This window comes from Coenobita brevimanus, chromosome 65 (genome assembly GCF_032717465.1).
Source record: "Coenobita brevimanus isolate Jiangsu-jjx chromosome 65, ASM3271746v2, whole genome shotgun sequence".
Lineage (NCBI taxonomy): Eukaryota > Metazoa > Arthropoda > Malacostraca > Decapoda > Coenobitidae > Coenobita > Coenobita brevimanus.
The window spans coordinates 20,328,798-20,344,917 of NC_137018.1; the positions used below are offsets into that span (position 1 = coordinate 20,328,798).

The following is a 16,120-nucleotide window of genomic DNA, read 5'->3' on the forward strand; positions in this document are numbered from 1 at the left end:
CGAGACAAGTAAGTCCATTGAAAAAAGGCATACTCTTCATCGTTCGAGTGGTTTTGCTTAGAAAGATCTAGGGGAGCATCTATTTCTGGTCCTCTTATCCAAGAAAAAGCAAGACAGTTTCACAATAAAATGAATACAGAAGTCGAATGTGATTTCAGTGTTGGATGGTTAAATCGTTTCAAAGACAGGCATGGAATTTGTAAGCCAGACATCTCGGGAGAGAGCAAATCAGCAAATGTCGGTGTTTTTCTTCCTAACGGACCGACTCTAACCTGCACCACATAAATTCATCTTAGAACGCATGTGTGCTGGCAGAGATGAAAAAAAAAAAAATGTTAATAGGAATGAAGGTTTACTTTGTTGGAAGAAAAAAATATATATATGCTTGCACTTCATAAGTACATCATGTATTTTATTTAGTGCAAAACAGCTGATTGGCGGCAGGTGAAGGGTGGAATGATGGAGGTCAGTCGGGGCCGGGACTGTAAGCAAAGCTTTGTGTGGGGGCACAGGTGTGATAATTCTACAGTGCAGTCTTAACATCAGTTCACCAATAAATGTTCAAGATTTTATTTATTTTTCCACTTTTATGAGTACGGTACATACAACGAATACTTCGATAGTTAACAGAATGGTGCAAAACAGTGGCGGAATGGTGGTGGTCAGTTGGGGCCGGGCTCGTAAACAAAGCTGATGTGGAGGCACAGGTGTCGTGATAATTTACCAATAAATATTCAGGATTATATTTCTTTAGTTTTCCACATGAGTACAGTGCATACAAGAAATTATTCAGTAGTTAACAGAATGGACTTGTGCATTTTGCAGTACCGGTACTGCAAGGCATTGCATGCACGTGCATTATGACCATGGTGTGTGTTTACGAGGCAATTTTTCAGGTGGAATTTCTTAGTGTGTCCCCTGATGTGAGTGGTGAGTACCTGAATTGTATTTACTGCTGTGATAATGATCGCCTTTGTATAGATTTGAATATCGGAACTATGGGAAAAATCTGTAACCGGGAAGGTTACGGGATTGTACTGTATGTTGAAGCCATGATTACATTACTTTTTGAATTTGGAAAAGGAAGTGTAGTGTGTGCTGTGCAAGTAGTCTGATGTTGATAGTTAGAGAAACTTGTACTGGAGAGCATGCTAGCCTACTCTCCATGTTACTGAGACACTGAAAAAGTTCAGCAAAGGGGGATGGTCGGGAACAAGTCCCGAGGGCTGATGAAACAATAGCTCCAGCTCTCTGTCATCAGCTTTCCATCCACCTTGGGAGCACTGCCCTGCTCGACTGGTGCTACAGTCTACTCCTACCATATATATATATATATATATATATATATATATATATACACACACAGTGCTCATCAGAAGTATCGAGCACCTATGGCAGGGCGCGCAATACTTATGGCGAAAAAAGAATCACCCGTTTTTGGCACTAAAATTTGAGCCAGATGTTTGGGACGCTAGCATGACGTCACAGGAGCTTGAGGCCTTACTGCGCGCTGGTTGGCTCCTGCCTCAGTTGCCTACGGGCTGCATGAGAGAGAGGAACTCCACTGCATCTCCCTCTCTTCTTGTGCCATTTTTTTACAAAGTGTCCCGCAGTGTTTTGGCTTTCACCACTTTGTTATGGTCCCTACCCGTGAACTTTCGAGTGAGATCATATCCCAGATCATTGCTCTAAAGGAGGCAGGCCACCCCAAGAAGGAAATTAGTGAATTGGTTGGTGTGGCTCGATCGACAGTGCATAGGTGGGGCACCCGTTTTCGAGCAGAAAATAGTGGTGACATTCCTACAAAGAAACCGCGGTCTGGGAGGCCCAGGAAAACTTCCCCGAGGTCTGTTAATGTTTTAAAGCGTGCAGTGGAGTCTAATCCTCATGTGAGTGCAAGGAAAATTAAGGAGGGCAACCCGGAACTGTTTGGTAAGGTTTCTGCGCGCACGGTGTCTCGAAGAATCCATGAACTTGGTTACACAAGTCACAGGCCTGTGAGAAAGCCTCTTCTTACACATTACCTGCGACTTCGTAGGCTTGCCTTTGCTAACAAGTATCTTAACTGAGGTGAGGACCAATGGTTGTCAGTGTTGTGGTTTGATGAGGCAACGTTTAGTGTTACCTGTAATCGAGGAGCACAGGTGTACTGGAGCAAAGGTAGTGACCCGGTTGATACCTGTTACGTGGAAAGCACAGTTAAACACCCTGATTCACTCATGGTATGGGCTTGTTTCTCTGGTAAAGGTTTGGGGAAGCTTGTTGTGCTTCCCAATAACTGCAGAGTGAATCAGTATGTTTATCTTGACCTTCTTTGTGATCATTTACCTGAGTCCTTCAAGCTCACAGGTGCATGAATGTTTCAGTAGGACGGTGCACCTGCTCACAAAGCCAAATCGGTCACCAATTGGCTTCGTGACTGTGAGGTATCATTCATGAAAGACTGGCCAGGCAATAGCCCAGACCTCAGGCCGATAGAAAACCTCTGGTACCTTGTAAAGAAGAATCTCCAAGGGAAGGACATGAGCTCTCTGCCTAAGCTGGAAGCAGCCAGTCGTGACTCCTGGGAGAAGATACCACTCCAGCACCTCAAGAACCCCCCCCCCTTTCACTTCCATGACGTCTCAGGTCCGTGAAGAAGCATAAAGGATACCCTACCAAGCATTAAAGGTAAATAAAATGCATTATTTATATGTTTTTTCGATGCTGAAAGGTTTGTTTCGTAGGAGGGACGCAGGGCACTCAATACTTCTGTCGAGCACTGTATATATATACATATATATATATATATATATATATATATATATATATATAGATATATATATATATATATATAGATATATATATATACTGTATATATATATATATATATATATATATATATATATATATATATATATAATGTATATATATATATATATATATATATATATATATATATATATATATACTGTATATATTTACATACATACAATGTTTATCATTAAAGATATCATTCCTTTAATTTGTATCTGTATAATCTGGTATCTTAAAAATAAATTAGGGCCTTGGTTGGAATACAGTCAATTGTGGGGCATGTTCAAACACAACGGAAATTGACTAATCAGCGCATGAAAGCATCGTGCACTGTTACCAAATCCATGTGTCCTCAGCTGGCAAAATCAGTGCGTCAGACTCTGTGAAACCGACTATAGTCTTACAGCAGACCTGTTAATTTTACAATCCCCGATTTATTTTTCAGGTTATGAAATTATTGTATGAAAGTTATCACATTATTGCACACATGCTATCGCATATCGCATAGTGCCAAAATATCGCATTTTGCAATAATTATTGCATGTCTAGCAACGCTGCAGCTAAGCAGTCCCGCTATTTCCATCTGAGGTTGAGAGATAACGGCAGCAGCTGCATTTGTGGGATGACTGAGTTAGAATCCTCCCTCCCTGCCCCAGACTGAATGTCGTATCATTGGATTTTCAAGATCGTATTACGAAAATAGTCCCTAATTTACCCAGGTCATATCATTGGTTTCTCATATACCGAGTGGTCGTAAAACTGGACCTACCTATATTGAAAAGATCAAGGAAGAAATCATCAGTTGCCATTATAGATACGGTAGGTCAACAATCTGATCTACACAGCATACTGATGGAAGATTGAAGTCTCCCTGAATAATATGTTCCTTTCCTTGACTAAAATCATAGATCCAGTTGATCAAGGCCAAGTTGTCATCATGACTATATGCAAGAAAGCGATGTACAGTAAGGAAATAAAGATTATGTGACGGTAGGTGGACAGCATGTGTATTGAGGGGGTCCCTCTGGTAGAACACAAGCTTTGATGCAATTCTTAATATAAACACATACTGTACAGTATATACTCCATACTTTGATCTAGCTGATAAAAATTCATTACAGAAGAGTGTGTATCCCTTAATATTGACAACAGAATTATATATAACTGGTTGAAGCCATGTCTCTGTTACACAAAAAAAAATCAATATCCTCTTTGAGATGTGTTTCACAAACAAAAAACTTTATTTGCTGAACTGTTAACATTCTTTAAGGCAAAGTTATACAAACTATAATGTCTGAGTGTGTTTGCATGGGGCAGGGGATGTGGACTTAAGTTTTTTGTTTGTCTGGCAGCTCTTGTATTTGGACTAGTACCCCTTTGTGCATGGGCAACAGTATTACTGCCAGTTGCATTGGCATCAGTCTCACTTGAACTTGCTACATTACCCTGGGGGCATCCCCCATCATCTTCCATGTCAGCAGCTGGGTCCGCCCCACCAGTCGCACCTTCCCATAGTTGGTTCCCTGGTTTGTGTCTGTGTCTAAGGTGACATTTGTATCAGTGATAGGTGATGGCTTGGTATTAGGCTGAGTCTGGTTTCTGATGTTTGTTTGTTTGTTGCATGATGAGTCTGTGTTGTTGTATTTCTCGTCTCTGACTGAATGTGAGGTCCCTTTGGATGTATACACAATGCTGGGAATGCTACTAATAAAAAGCAGCGGCACTCCCATTCCCGTTACTAGCTCGAAAAAGTAGTGGCATTACTGGTTACGCTACTTGATACGAAATGTAGCGGCGCTCCTGCTCCTGCTACTTTGGATAAGAAAAAGGTTCACTAAGGAAAGGTTAACAAATATCTATGATACAGCAATACACTATATACTGTTCTCGATAATATTTGTCAGTCTGAGTGGCTATGTTGTGTACCAGTAATGTCAGAATATACTTATATTGAAAAAAAAAAACATACATGTCAGTGACACTTTAATGAAACTTAAACCCGAAGGTACAGGATAAAGCTATATACTGTATAATGTAACAAATGTTCTTTTACACTTACCTAGTATACCTACTGAAATTAACATATGTAAATAAAAGTAAAAAAAAATGTGGCCTACCATAGATAAATATTATATAGATTTATTATATTTTCAATGATAGGCCTACCTGTTTAAGATATGTACAGAAACAAAAATAAAAATGAACTGGGGCTTTCTTTTAAAGCAGCGTTTCCCAACCAGGGGGGCGCGCATAAGATTGCTAGGGGGGGCGTGCGGTAATCAAAGTTCAACATAAGGCTAGGCCATTCAAATGCATACAGGGTACTTCCAAAGATATGTATGAATAAGAAACTTTGATAGAAAAACTTCACAACCGTCATTTCAAGCAACCATGTGTAGTGTTGCCATCAAGCCTCTTCAGCATCCATGTGGAACAGATAAAAGCATCGTTGTTTAGGCGTCAGAGGGGAAGGTGGGCATCATGAATACGGTCCTGACCAAAGGGAGGCGCAGTGCTAAAAAGGTTGGGAACCAGTTTTAAAGGCTATTTATACAAGAGCAACGTTTTTTTTTTTCCATTACTTACTGAAAGTAACACTGTTACGAAATAATAACGTAGTGAGTAAGAATTAGTCTGAGAGAGTTGGGGAGAGAGCGGGAGTTAGAGACGGGGATAGTTAGAGGTGTGTGTGCGTGTGTGTGTGTGTGTGTTTTTGTGTGTGTGTGTGTTGCCTACATCTAGCTGACATCCTTATTTATCTTTACTTAATTTAAATGATCGATAAGTAACTAGCAAATTCTTGTCTAATTATTGCACATTACTAATAAGTAATAATTAATAAACTACTGATGTAATGTAGAACAAACATCATTAATTGACAGAACTGATGAAAGTATTTTTCATCATTAATAACTACAAATAAACCGTTGGCATATCTGTATATACTCACTGACTCCGGATTCGTATTCGTTGCGCGAGTGGCGAGGAACGCGGTAACGCGTGAGTACAGCCAAAAAGTAGTGGCGCTCTTAGTTCCGATACTAGCTAAAAAAGTACAGTAATCCCGCATATTTCGCGGTAGTTACGTTCTTGTAACCCCCGCGAAAAGTAAATTCCGCGAATACTCTATTAACAATTGAAAACTTGCACTTGTGTCCACCATGCTGCCCATCACACGGTCCATGTCCATACTGATTGCGAGACAATTCGCCGTCAGACAATTCCCCATCAAAACATGGACGATTCCCCTTCAGAACAATTCGCACCCTGGACGATTCCCCGCCATTCTATAAATATACTAATCAATACTTTCATCAATATACTTATTATTAATTAATCAATACTTTAATAACTATATTTCAGGGGGATCCAGCAAAGTCTATGTTCAGTAGCGTAGGTTCTGGATATTATTTATTAGTTGCACCTTTAGTCAATAATTAACTTGTTTCTTCCTCGCTGTAGTCGCCTTTGAATTATATTCTAGCGTCACCCATAGCTCTCTTCATTAATGAAGGCGAATTGTTTTGTGTTTGTTGTGACTGCGAATTGTCCCGAAACCTCCATACTCATCCCGAAATACCTTCTTACAAGATTGAAAGCACATACTCCATTATGAAGGAAAAACGTAAACACCGTACTGTAATACACAATTATCTACACATTTATTAACAAAACAGTACAAAATAAAAAGATGCATTAACTGGTGATAGCAAACACTCGCACGGTCGTTTCTTAGCTTGTCCAGTAACACAATTTTCTCTGCTAAGGTCATAACTTGATCGTTTTGTCACTTTAGAGTTCTTACTAATTGTATTATTAGCCTTTGGTGAGGCTGGCTTACGTCCTGGGGAATGTGGAAAGCAAGTGGGAGGCAAGAGGCTCATATCATAGTGTGGTTACAACCACAACAGCCACTTAAGGCAGTCAGGCGTGGACTGAAGAATGCGGGGCAGAGAGCAGTGTTGCCATATCCAAACAACGAAATTATGCTAGGGCAATGAAAAAATTATGCTAGATTGAGCATATTTGTTCCAAGTAAAAAATGAATTATGCTAACTTGAAGCTAAATGATAAAATTCTATACATATTCGTGCAACATATTAATTATGTATTGTTTACTATGAAAATATTAAAATGAACCTACATACAGTAAGAGGATAAATATCGGTATCTACCCATACTGCTTTTTCCCACGAAACTTACGTTTTTCTGATGGATTTTGATGTGATTCGTTCGATTTTGAGCATCATTTCCGTCGGAAATAACCAGATTTTGAGATATGACCCCCCCCCATCCCCCTGAAATAATGAGGGATCTTTGGGGAATCGGGGGTTATAGGGAGGGGGGGAAACACAGAAAATGGTCATTTCCGACTGAAATGAAGCTGAAAATCGAATGAATCATACCAAAATCCATCAGAAAAACCTAGGTTTCATGGGTAAAGTACAAAGCTCAAACTTATCCTAACCTAACCAAACCAAACCGAACCGAACCTAACCTAACCTAATCCAACCTAACCTAACCTAACCCAACCCAACCAAGCCCAAACTGAAAGTAACCAACTATTCAAACATCTTCTTACCTTATTCGTCTCTCTCTCTCTCTCTCTCTCTGATTTGTAGCTTTTATAAAATTATTCTAAAAATATTCCATTCCATTCTAAATTATGCTAGAATGATTCTAAAACTTCTAATATGCTAAAAAATATTCCAGACTCGAAAATTTGATCAAAATTATGCTAAAAGAATAAAATTATGCTAGATATGGTAACACTGGCAGAGGGGCCACGGGAAAGGGACAGAGGGTGGCGTGAGTTTACCGCGCTACAATTGGAAGCTGCGGGAATTTCAAATTTTTTTTTTTCTGTATATTCAAGGATATTTTTGTTGAACTTATTAATGCTAAGAAAATCCGCGAGAGGGCAAAACCGTAGACAAAAAATCCGCAAAAAATGCGGGATTACTGTAATGGTGTTACCACCATCGCTATTAACCCTAGAACACAAACCTTCATTCGAGTAACACTATCACAAACCCCGGGTGTTTTTTACCCGAAACTGGAAAATTGGAAAACAATACCAAATACAGAGCTTTGATAAAATAAATGTACAAGAAGGAACTTTAGGCTTTGTACTTTAAGTTAACATTACAAAGGATTGAAAATCACATCATTTTGTTTTGTCATGGAAACCGAGTAATAAAAATAGTGACTAAAAGTAGGGATATTTTGGCTTGTTTCACGAAAAAAATCACTATCTATCTATCTATCTATCTATTGCCAGACGCTTCAATCCCGTTTGGGGTGGCCACAAACAAATCGCCTCCACATCGTCCTGTCCCCTGCCATTTCACTGCCCTGCTCCCAACTCACACCCCCCTCTCTCATATACCTCTCCACCCCATCCCTCCATCTCATCCTCAGCCTCCCCCTCCCTCTCCCCCCCTCCACCTCACTCACATACACTCTCTTCGTCAGTCTTTCACTGCCCCTGCCATTTCACTGCCCTGCTCCCAACCCACACCCCTCTCTCTCATATACCTCTCCACCCCATCCCTCCATCTCATCCTCAGCCTCCCCCTCCCTCTCCCCCCCTCCACCTCACTCACATACACTCTCTTCGTCAGTCTTTCACCCTCCATCCTCTCCACATGGCCAAACCACCTCAGTGTATTCCTCTTGATGCTTCCCATCACATCCACATCCACACCACAACGCTCCTTTATATCCTCATTTGTCAACCTGTCTCTCCATGTGACTCCACAGGCTCCTCTTAAATAACTCATTTCCACTGCTCTCACTCTTGATCACATCCACATCCACACCACAACGCTCCTTTATATCCTCATTTGTCAGCCTGTCTCTCCATGTGACTCCACAGGCTCCTCTTAAACAACTCATTTCCAATGCTCTCACTCTTGACGTGTGTCCTTCCAACAACATCCAAGCTTCACTTCCATACGTTAGCGTTGGTATCACAATACTGTCATGTAGTTACTTTTTCACTTCCATGCTCACTTCCCTGTTTCTTATCACTGCTTTCAAGGAACCAGCAACCTTTCTTCCCTGCTGTACCCTTTCAAGCACTTCACTCTCCAAACCTCCATCCTTACTCATCACACTACCCAAGTACTTAAACATACTCACATTTTCCAATTCCTCACCATCCAACCTCACTGTACATTCACTGACTTCACCTCTCTCAAAGACCATCACTTTACTCTTCTCTACATTCACCTTTAGATTCCGTTTCTTACACACTCTCCCAAAGTCATCCACCAAGCCTTGAAGCTCCCCTTCATCTTCACTCAACAACACAATATCATCTGCAAACAACAGCACAGGGAGTTTCCAAACACTACCCTCTCTCACCAGGGCCACTCCATCATCCACTACCCTACCTTGTACCTCTTTTATTACCCCATCCATGTACAGATTAAACAACCATGGAGACATGACACATCCTTGTTTCAACCCAACCTTCAAAGAGAAAAATTCACTCAGTTCACCATCCACATGCACCGCAACCTTAGCACCATCATACATACTCTTCACAGCATTCAACAACTTCCCATCTACTCCATATATTCTTAATACTTTCCACAATCCTTGTCTATCCACCCTGTCATATGCTTTCTCCAAATCCATGAAAGCCGCATATAACTTCTTTCCCTTCTCTAGAAACTTTTCCACTAAAGATCTAAGAATGAATATCTGATCTACACAACCTCTTCCCTTCCTAAAGCCTCCCTGTTCTTCTCCAACTAATTCCTCTGTTCTTTCTCTAACTCTGTCAATAAGTATCCTACCATACACTTTTCCTGTTATACCAAGAAGACAAATGCCCCTATCATTACCACACAATGGCCATACCACATTGAGTACACCGCTTCCCGTCCGATCAGCGTAAGTTAAGCAACGTTGGGTCTGGTTAGTACTTGGATGGGTGACCACCTAGGAACACCAGATGCTGTTGGCATAACATTCTCCCTACGTGTGTGGGGTTGGTGGAGGATTAGTGCCCCTCCCTGTAAAACAATTAACTCTAAGCCCTTGGCCACCCCGTTTGGGATACATGGCATCTGGCAATGAATGATGAATGAAACTTCTTTTTCCCCTTTTCCTTTGTACAAGGGAAAAAAAATCACACACCCCAAAAATACAGCATATGCCTTTGGAAAACCTCCCACATCCTCCCAGGTCCTTATGGACACCACTGAAGGGGTTGCCATGCCCCTGCTGCCATGGTAGAAACCTGATGTTCACTTTGGTTTTTACCCTTTGCACATACGAACCAAGGCCTACAGCGGAGACCCACGTGCAGACAGTGATGGTGTATCCTTCCCCTACCATAACTGGCTGCCAAATGAAGCTACTGGAGGACTGGTAACCTTGGGAGCATGGGAACCATACACAATGGCAATGACGTCATGTGGGTCGGGTGGAATTCACCCGAGGTTTGTGTTCTAGGGTTAAAATAGTAGTGGCGCTATGGTATGTAGCGCCGTTACTAATAGCGGTGCTATTCCCAGCTTTGTGTATAAACTAGAGTGAGAAGAGTTCTTCAGTTTCTTAAAAGCCTCAAGTAAGGCTCTCCTGAGGGTTGGATTTAATATTTTGGCTCTAATCTATCTATCTATCTATCTATTGCCAGACGCCTCAATCCCGTTTGGGGTGGCCACAAACAAATCGCCTCCAAGTCGCCCTGTCCCCCGCCAATTCACTGCCCTGCTCCCAACTCACACCCCCCTCTCACATATACCTCTCCACCCAATCCCTCCATCTCATCCTCAGCCTCCCCCTCCCTGTTCCCCCCTCCACCTCACTCACATACACTCTCTTCATCAGTCCTTCACCATCCATCCTCTCCACATGGCCAAATCACCTCAGCGTGTTCCTCATAACGCTTCCTATCACATCTACATCCACACCACAATGCTCCTTTATATCCTCATTCGTCCGCCTGTCTCTCCATGTGACTCCACAGGCTCCTCTTAAATAACTCATTTCCGCTGCTCTCACTCTTGTGTCCTTCCAACAACGTCCAAGCTTCACTTCCATACGTTAGAGTTGGTATCACAATACTGTCATGTAGTAACTTTTTCACTTCCCTGTTTCTTATCACTGCTTTCAAAGAACCAGCAACCTTTCTTCCCTGCTGTACCCTTTCAAGCACTTCACCCTCCAAACCCATCCTTACTCATCACACTACCCAAGTACTTAAACGTACTCATTCATTCATTCATTCATTGCCAGACGCCATGTATCCCAGACGGGGTGGCCAAGGGCTTTGAGTTAATTGTTTTACAGGGAGGGGCACTAATCCTCCACCAACCCCACTTGACACTCACATTTTCCAATTCCTCACCATCCAACCTTGCTGTACATTCACTGACTTCACCTCTCTCAAAGACCATCACTTTACTCTTCCCAACATTCACCTTTAGATTCCATTTCTTACACACTCTCCCAAACTCATCCACCAAGCCTTGCAGCTCCCCTTCGTCTTCACTCAACATCACCGTATCATCTGCAAACAACAGTACAGGGAGTTTCCAAACACTATCCTCTCTCACCAGGGCCACTCCAACATCCACTACCCTACCTTGTACCTCTTTTATTACCCCATCCATGTACAGATTGAACAACCATGGAGACATGACACATCCCTGCTTCTACCCAACTTTCAAAGAGAAAAATTCACTTAGTTCACCATCCACACGCACTGCAGCCTTCGCACCATCATACATACTCTTCACAGCATTCAACAACTTCCCATCTACTCCATACATTCTTAACACTTTCCACAATCCTTGTCTATCCACCCTGTCATATGCTTTCTCCAAATCCATGAAAACCGCGTACAACTTCTTTCCCTTCTCTAGAAACTTTTCCACTAAAGATCTAAGAATGAATATCTGATTTACACAACCTCTTCCCTTCGTAAAGCCTCCCTGTTCTTCTCCAACTACTGTAATTCCTCTGTTCTTTCTCTAACTCTGTCAATAAGTATCCTACCATACACTTTTCCTATTATACAAAGAAGACAAATGCCCCTATGATTACCACACACTTCTTTTTTCCCCTTTTCCTTTGTACAAGGGAATAATTATACCTGACTTCCAATCCTCCAGGACTCTACCTTCCTCCCAGGCCAATCTGCACATCTTCCACATCCATTCTACTACTATCTCTCCCCCATGCTTCAGCATTTCACCACACACTCCATCAATTCCTGGGGCTTTCCCCAATTTAACTTTCTTCATTGCTTCCACAACTTCTATCCTATTAAGTTATGATATCTTGGGACAATTTCATGGAGCACTATATTTGCCCCAGGTAAAATTGCAGCTACTATCTGGTACATCACTGAATTTGTTCTGAGCTTCTTGTGGACTGTCACTTACTCCCCTAATTGTAACAATGTTTACTCTTTTTTCCCTCTTTTTTATCACTTTGGCCTCCACATGTAGAATCTGCCTAATCTCAGGAAGACATGGAATGATGATATTGGGGTTGGACTGAGAATGGGGTGGAGCATGGAAGTGAAATGTAGGGGCTTCTTGCAGTGCTTTGACTTGTTGACAAAAAATGTTAACAGAGTTAGCCAACCCCTTCACAGTTTCAAAAATTTGTGTCAAAGTCTGTGAACTGTTGTTATTAGCCTTGACTTGAGTTCTACATGTAGTACATACCATACATATGATACACAAACATTTTGAAAGTCATGGATTGTATTGAAACTTTTGCATGGAAGCCCACTACACTCTCTTTGTGTATGGGTCCATGCCTTGCAATGATCACATTCTAAGGAGTAAACATTACCAATTTCATCTTGACAGGTGCCACATGGAAATCTGACTTTAGTTCTGCTTAGAGGTGACACATCTGACCTTCATACCTCACCTGTGTTCTGGGTGCCTTTACCTCTTTGACCCAGCCATCTTGGCTTACTGTATTCAGTCAGGCCTATCAGGTGTTGGGGGTGATGGATTCAGCAAGGGAGATGAGTTGGCACTACTCACGATTTATAAAGAAAATTTTAAAAACCATTGAAACTTGAAAACGCACTCTGAAAATACCCAAACAATACCTTGAAAGCCTTTGGCAAAGAAAAAAGCTGAAGAAAACTGCAATTTAAGTTGATCCTATATCTCCTTGAAAATCACTCTCAAACCAACTGATACATATTCTTACAGGTGTAGCCTACTAACCTGACCTTACATATTCATTACTGAGCCTTACCTAACCTAAACTATCTTAACCCAACAGAATTATCTCCTACCTAACCTTAAACAACCTAACCCAACTTTACTTAACCTAACCAACAGTAACTAGTAAATTTTGGGAAATGCACCCAACTCCCTATGCACCTTAAAATTATTTTTTTCCGAACATTTTTAGCGTTTCATTTGAATCTGACATCCATTTCTGTCGGAAATCACTCGTTTCTGACTTATGCCCTTCCCCATCAGTAATGTGGGACCTGTGGGAAACCAGGGTTTTCGCGTGAGGGAAACAGGCAAAAACAAGTGATGTAAGGTACAAACGCAAATCAGAACAAAACAAATCACAATAAAAACGGTAAATTTTTACAAGTGGACAATACGGTACACTCCCAAGGTAGTGCAATATATTTTTCTGGCAGTTTTTGATGTGATTCGAATGTTTCTGACCATTTCTGTTGGAAATGCCTCATTTTCCCTCTTTTCCAATCATGAACTTTGACTGGACAAGTAGGTGAAATCAAGCATTAAAAAAAAAAAAAAAAAAAAAAAAAGTAAAAACACCTGAACTCGCACCAAAAACCACCAGAAAAATATACTGCACCACCTGTTAACGAAACTGAACAGACCAAACCAAATGAAACAGACCTAATGTAGCCTCACCGAACACAATAAAACTAACCAAACCTAGTCCAACATACCTAACCTATCCTAGGGGAGTACGTAACGTAACCTCACCAAACATATTAAAGCTAACCAAACCTACCCCAACATACCTAACCTATCCTAGGGGAATATGTTAATGTAACCACACCAAACACAATAAACTTAACCCAACATGCCTAACCTATCCTAGGGGATTGCTTACCCTAGAGATACGGTTGTCCAGGATGAGGGTCGTCTGGCAATAACGTCGTGGTTCCAGAACCTCTTTGTAGTCAGAAACACAAAACTACACTATACCCATTTCTAGATTTTTGCGTACTTTTTGTACTGACCACAGTACCACTGACGTCCGTCTTTTCTAAATTTACACGGTTCCTGACAGTCTGGGCAACAAACTCCCGAAGGTAATACACCGTGTCTTCTACGAAACTCAACAGCCTCCTCAGATTCCGAGTGGAAATGCTTAATCACTCGTAAACAATCAATATCACACCCGGGACACACAGCATGTCTTTCTTCTTCAGAGGCCATAGCGAGAAGTATTTGAGTTTTTCCCTCCACAAGGAATCAAAGACCAACATTCAAATTCATTGGTAGAATACCATCACGTGACCTAAAGTAGGCTTATGAGTGGGTGATACAAACGTACGAGGCGCATGTGCAGTTGAGGGGAAAAGAAACACACGTACGAACGCACGCATTTTTTACCCGTGGCCGAGTGAAGATCCAAGGTAGGTTTGTTGGGAATTTTAAATTCACTATCTCTGAAAATATCAATTTCCGAATGGGGTTATGGGGGTTCATTATGATCCTTAGGGACTATACTATACGTTAATGATGCTAAAATTCCTAAACTGCATATTGTCCACTTGTAATACCCTAAAAACCTTAAAAGAAAAAAAATTCAGCTTCATGACTAATCTCTATCTATCTATAGCCCGACGCCCTAATCCCGCAAAGGGTGGCCGCAGACAAAACGCCTCCAAGTCACTCTGTCACCCACAATTTGACTCCCCTCCCCCCAACTCACCCCCCCCTCCCTCATATACCTCTCAACTCCATCCCTCCACCTCATCCTCGGTCTACCCCTTCCTCTCCCTCCCTCCACCTCACCTACATACATCCTCTTAGTCAGTCTTTCATTCTCCATCCTCTCCACATGTCCAAACCACCTCAGTGCCTAAATGGCTCACTTGGTAAGCTGCTGTACACACGCAGTTGCAAGCGCTTCATGACTAAACCAACCAAAAACCCAACCTACCAGTAACCAATCCAAAATAGACCTATCCAGTCAAGACCTGAGTATTTATACAACTCTCAGACTGCTGGAAGGGAGTGATATCTCTCTGGCCCTGGGATATATTTACATTACAAATTTATTAACTCAGTAACGAGTGACCTGCGACCTAAGTGCCATGGAGGAAAACGGCTTAGAACTGCCTACGGTAAGTATAAGGTGGGTAAACCCATTTTGCTATCATTTGTATGGGTGTATTTCCAAAATTATACCTGGTAACCTGGCCAAACACACCAAAACAGAAAGCCAAATGAATCATGGTAGTCGTGTAGTTTTTACTGTGTGCCCCATTACACTCAAGAAACGTGTTGGGAAAACAAAGCATGGATGAAAACAACAGGGAAACTTCATTATGAAACATCAAAATAAATTAAAAAAAAAAATCAATGTGGAAACCAAACTTAACAAATGGAAGTGAACTGGTATGGTCTTCCTACTGCTAAAACTAAACTGTACATTTAGCTATCCTTTCACAAACATCTGCAATGGTACATGCCACCACATGTGTGTTGCCATGGTTCAACACAAAATACAACACTGCTCATTTCACCCCATCCGGAAACGGCACGGGGACTGCTTTCTAGCCTAGCTTGTTACCACTGTCCAGTAACAGGGGTACAACTTTTGAGCGACTAAGGCCAAGAGACCGAACAAAATCTAGTCAAACAAATAATACCAACGTAATCACCTAAAGACAGCAGGCCACCCAGCCACCACGCAGCCAGCACCACACACTTCAAACTCAGCTCCTTCAAAACGAATAACACAGGTTTCGGCACGTGCTCTTCCGGCAGAGGGGAAAAAAAAAAAATCATACTTTTCATTATATAAATCTTATACCTTACGTAAATGTACACTGAACAAGCAGAACTTTTTTTATCTGGTACCTCAATTGCGAAAAGGAAAAAATGTCAAAAACACAGAATTCTATTGGAAGTAAAAACGCGCGCTTTTACTGCGCCGAAATCAAATTCATTAACCTCCCCCCACCACCAGTCCCAGTAGAATAAAATAACAAACGCAGTCCTCACATTCTTAAGGAAAATAATTTGACCGTAGTATTAAATACATCACAGGTAATTAACATTTGACTTCAGGTATATGTTAAGAAGGGCGATGCACGGATTCGAGCTGTTTA

The 16,120-nt window shown here is 41.4% G+C and overlaps 1 protein-coding gene and 1 pseudogene across 1 annotated transcript in view; one reads left to right on the top strand and one right to left on the bottom strand.

Annotated features, from left to right (window-relative positions):
* The window catches only part of Nup107 (nuclear pore complex protein Nup107), a 399,651-nt gene extending 383,929 nt beyond the window's left edge, over positions 1-15,722 (bottom strand). Inside the window, exon 1 of the mRNA XM_080276587.1 lies at positions 15,671-15,722. The gene's annotated coding sequence lies outside the window, so the exon portion shown is untranslated. The remainder of the gene's footprint in view (positions 1-15,670) is intronic.
* LOC145405123 (5S ribosomal RNA) lies at positions 9,653-9,772 on the top strand (annotated as a pseudogene).
* Positions 15,723-16,120: the final 398 nt, after the last annotated feature.